Below are 5,568 nucleotides of genomic sequence, written 5' to 3'. Positions count from 1 at the left end.
AATGGCTGATTTTAGGACTGAGGCAGGAAATAAACAAGTAGAGGCTAGAGTTATCCTGTACTGCCAAAAAATAAGGAAATACTAAAAAAAAATCTACAGTAATGGTATGTCAAAGGGACACAGGAGTCAGCTGAAAGAACTCCCAATGGTCAAGGCTGGAACAATTGAACAATAAAATAAAGTAGCATTGGTTATATCTCTGAATATAAAATAAATATCCATGAGTCTACACTGATATAGAAAGCAAATTGGGGGAGAATATATAAATCACCCGTGCAAAAGAATTTCAAATAATTTATATAGATACTCCACTTTCAAGCAGATAGAGCATAATTCCCCACACCTTAACATAGGCTGTGTGTTCTGACTCCCGTCCAGTATGAAATGAGGGAGGGAAGTAAAGAGTAACTTTACAGTAGAAAATCCTAACAAACACTACCAGAGTCAGGTGATCAAGTTCAACATCAACAGTGGTAAGTCATGCTGACATTATGTATCCTTGAAGTGACATGATGAAAATAGCATTTCATTTTTGTGGTCTTCCTCCCCAACCCATAACCCTGGTCATCATGAATACAATATCAGGCAATTTCCAATAGAGACATTCTACAAAATATTTGACAAGTATTCCTCAGACCTGTCAAGGTCATCAAAAACAAGGAAAATCTGAGAAACTGTCATCTTTAAATAGAGCATAAGGAAACAGAATGACTAAATGTAAATACGGTGTCTTAAATGGATACTAGAACAAAAAGACATCATTATGTAAAAACTAAAGACAACCAAATAAATATGGACTTTAGTTAATAATAATGTATTAACATTGCTCCACTAATTATAATTATTACACTTATAGTAATTATAGTTACACAACTATAGTTATATAAAATGTTAATAATAGGGGAAACTGAATAAGGAACAAATAAATAGGAACTCTATATCATCTTCACGAATTATCTATAAATCTAAAATTTTTCTAAAAAATAAAGTATATTTGAAGTTGAAAGAAAAAACACAAATTCATCTATGTATTGCCAAGACTGTACAGAGCAACTTAAAAGAATATATCTAAAATCAGAAAAATACATTACATCAGCAAATAATAATAATAATAACAATCCCCAAATGCAGATTTTCCCTTAGGCTAAAAGATCATACTCTTGTTTTTTTTTTTTTTTTAATTTTATTTTATTAGTTTCAAGTATACAGTACATTGATTAGACATTTATATAGTTTATAAAATGATCCTCCTAATTGCTCTTTCTCTCCTCTGGCTCTCCACCTAGCCAATACATTACTGCTGACTGTATTCTCTATGCTATGCTCCCCATTCCCATGACCATCAACTATTAATTTGTTGGAGCTACTTCTCCATAGTACAAGTATATTATATACTTAAAAGTTGTTAAGAGAGTAGGTCTTAAATGTTCTTACCACACACACACAAAACTGTAATTATGTGAAAGTGACGGATCTAACTAACCTTATTGTGGTAATTATTTCACAATATATACATGTGCCAAATCATCCTCTTCTTTTTTATAACACCTGTAGAATTCTGGAAGAAGATTAGACATGACTCTCAAGGCATTTGTTCCTATATAAAACTTACCAAAGTTTCATTCATAATGAAGTAAATGAGTTTATTAACCAAAATGCTGACTTTGAGGTAACCATTGCCAGTCTACAGTCAGGTCTCAATTATTCTTGGAATTAGAAATATATGGTATTAGCTCTGAAATTCAGTTCCTAGGAAAACTGTCCTCATGACAACTTCATCTCTGAACCTCTTGGATTAATTTTCAATTAACAATGTATCTGAGATGAATAGACATAAGATTATTTTTGTTAATTTTGGCCTTATGTAGACATTGTTTAATGTAGAGACTGATTAAAAGAGACACTCAAGGAATGGTATGGAGAAGAAAGTCACAGGATGAAAAAGAGTTAAGTATTGGTGTATCAGTTAGTGTTCAGGATGATACTGTAGCTATAGTAAGCCAAAGGCATTTAATACCAAGGATAAAGCGCTTATAAAATTACTGAAAGGTCTAGAGGAAGTGCTCTGGGCTGGGCCCCCAAGAACTATTATAGATATCACTGCATACCTGGCTCAGAGGAAACTGCTTCTTGAGCTACAATTAGGAAGCTGGGAATCAGGAAGACAGTTCCTCAGCTCTGCTCCAAGGAAGCTGCTGCTGGAGATGCTGGTTATTGAGTCACGTCCTGTACCAAGAAAATCCATAACCCCTCCAGGCCCTCCCTCTCCCCATTCCACTTTGCATTCAAGTCTCTCATGAGTGCATTTGATTAATTGAACTTAAATTACATCTGTAGCTTCAGTTGCAAGGGAAGTCTGAGAAATGCACTTTTAAGTTCTCCATTGTCTGCCATGCAGAAAGCACATTAAAGAAGGTAGAATAAATGTTTAGTCAGTCCAACTAGATTATCCACCATGTGTGACATTAGATTATTGTAATGTGAGTAATGCATTTGAGGGGCTATTATCAACTGGCCTCTTACTAAAGGCATATTTTTCCTCTAGAGTTTAGCAATGATCTATTCAAGTAGACTCTGTGGTCAACATATCATTCAGAAATCCAAATGAACCAAAAGTAAAGCGCCCCCTCAAATTGTTACAACATCACAGATCATCTGCATCTGTTCTTTTAAAATATCTTCAGGCCATGAGGTCTGCAGACAAAATTCCTTTTCAAATTTTTTCCTAATTTTTATATAATTATTCTTTGGACTCTTTGAAATGTGCATGCATTCTCATTCATACTCTCTCTCTCTCTCTCTCTCACACACACACACATACAAACACACACATAACCGCCCCCACACACACTCACAAACACGCAATTTAGCTTTAATCAATATGAGAAAGGCCCCTGTGGCTATATAGATACCTATTAATTATCAATATGCTTTATCTAAGCTCACAACTTTAGTATTTGTCTTTCCAAATTAAAACATTCCCCCTGGAGTGAAATATAAACTGGTTATTTATCCCATCATCAACTATTCCCATAGGCTAACCTCCTCCTTGCGTTCTTGCTTTCCAGAATAGACTTCATCACCAACATAGGCTGGCTTTCTATAGACGAGAACAAATTATTAAACTTCTATTCCATTAAATAATAAACTGGTTATCCTAGAAAAATACAAAACGGATATAAAAATTAGTCTGAATGTACTTTGTACAGAATGGTATCTTGTGATTGAGTTCGGGAAAAAGTCTCTATAAAAATATACAAACAGAAATTCTTAGAGAAGAACATAGGTTGCTGAGATGGATTGGGAAAGATGATTGTTTTAGTCAGGAATTACTATTGAATGAGGAATGAATGATCTCTTAAACAGCAACAGAAAGAAAATCCTTGCAGAACTCTGTCGGCCATGTATCATTTCACTCCTGCTACACTTGTATATAAAGACAGTTGAAATGCAAAAAGTTGCCAGAGGTTTCTAAACTTCTCCAAACATTTCAAAGTGACTCTCAATTACAATAGTACAAATGAAAATGCACAATTTTGAAATAAATCCCTCTCACTACTTTTTCATTCATTCTTTAAATTCTTTCTAAATAATACATTCTACAATAGAAAGTGTTCTATCAAAAAGTTATTTAAACTGAATGGAAAAAACAATAAAGAAAAGATCTTAGCAAGCGTGCACACATACACACACACAAACCTAAAATAACCTTCTCTTCCTAGTCTATAATATTGCTCAGATAAATTTTTGAAATGAAGTATTCATCTTTCAAAAAGAGTGCCAAGAAATAGTGGTTTAAGAGGACACTAAATTTAACATGGTTACACTTGAATTGCTACTATATCAAGAAAAGAATGTTCCTCATAGAATTTACTAGCATACATCAATTTATTCATGAAACATCTATTCTCTTGTAAAATATAATTTGTTTTATCTTCACTTTTGTACAACATACTTGAAGACAGGACTTCTCTGTGGATGCCTTTGGGGAAAAAAAGGAAGAAATAAAAATTTGCACCCTCAAATTTTCACTAAAATCCAATTTTACACTAAAATTTTATAAAACAAAATTGGCAAAGCACAGGGTAATAGGTTACTATCAAAGAAAGTTACATTTTAAATCAGAAGAAAGTTATATATTATTTTCCATTACACATGAATTTTAAAAGAATTATTTTATAAAGAGATGAAAGCAATACTTTTGCTTTGACTCTAAGTAATAAAGGTGGGCTATATTTAGCATACATTTATCCTTTTCACAGCAGGCATCCCAACAGCATAAGTCACAAGTGAATGATAATATTCTCTTATACTTCATTTTCTATCAAATACTTCTATGACTTATTGTGCTAGCAAACTATAACCCTATCTTTTTTATTTTTTATTTTTTTTAGGCGAGGCAACTCTTGGTTGACCTCACAGATTGCAAGGATCTTGTCATCTTATAATCCCTTATTTATTTTTATTTTTATTTTTAATGCCTACAGCACCTGGTCTTTCTAAGTGGTCTCCCATCCAAGTACTAACCAGGCCCGACCCTGCTTAGCTTCTGAGATCAGACAGGATCGGGCTTGTTCAGGGTAGCATGGCCGTAGACTCTATAACCCTATCTTATTTTCTTCCATATTTATATTATCAATTAACTGACAGTAATTTTTAAATAGGCAAATAGCAGAAGTTTACCAAATAAAAAATTCTTTTGACCACACAAAGGGCAAATAAACCAGCATATATTAAGTGCCCACCATATACCTGGCAAGATTATTGAAACACTAGCATTCATTATTTTAATCTTCTCAACAGCTACCTGTGGTAAGAATAACAACCTTTATACAGAAGGAAAAACAGAGACTAAAGAATTTAAATACTGTATGAAAAGTTACATGATTGATAATTGATAAAATTGTTATTTCAACCCATTTCTGTTATTCTCCAAAGTTCTGCTTCTTTTACAGCCTTACATATTTGCTACTATGAGATTTACTCTTATAAACATTGAACGGGGCATGCATTCTTTTCTGCTCATGTGCAGGCCCAGAAAAAATATATGACTTGACTACAAAGCACCCCTGTAAGATATCTCTGACCAGCTTTTCAAACAGAGATAATCATCGTCTTATTTCTTCTGTTGCCCAAGATATGCAATGATGATGTGTCTTCACAGGAGAAAGTAGTACATCATAGCGCAATAAGAAGACTGTTCTGACAAAAGGGCATTTCTTTTTGGAAGCCATCTGTTTTTTAGAAGCTTTCTATGTTATGATTTGAATTAAGTTGGGTCACTAAAATAGCACCAAAAAAAAGAGACACCAATACCCATAAATGTATAATTTCCCAGAGTTTCCCTCAAATTAATTCCACATCCACTGTTTCAATGCATACATCATTGTGATGAAATGTTTTACGTACTAAACAAACACAATGAGAAATCTTGCTTATGGTAGTTACAAAGTACAAAGTTTCATTGGGAAATGGATCTTAAAGGAAGACTGTCTTGGAGATACGTTCACATCTATCTGCACTGGCCTTTGTAAAGCAAACAAATAAAAGGAAGATGAGGCTGACAGA

General features: G+C 33.5%; 1 pseudogene; it reads right to left on the bottom strand.

The window, feature by feature from the left end:
- Positions 1-4,478: 4,478 nt before the first annotated feature.
- LOC120597227 (uncharacterized) lies at positions 4,479-4,597 on the bottom strand (annotated as a pseudogene).
- Positions 4,598-5,568: the final 971 nt, after the last annotated feature.

The sequence above is a fragment of the Pteropus medius genome, unplaced genomic scaffold, assembly GCF_902729225.1.
Source record: "Pteropus medius unplaced genomic scaffold, Ma_sr-lr_union100, whole genome shotgun sequence".
Taxonomy (NCBI): Eukaryota; Metazoa; Chordata; class Mammalia; order Chiroptera; family Pteropodidae; genus Pteropus; species Pteropus medius.
This window is presented reverse-complemented; position numbering and strand designations above follow the sequence as displayed.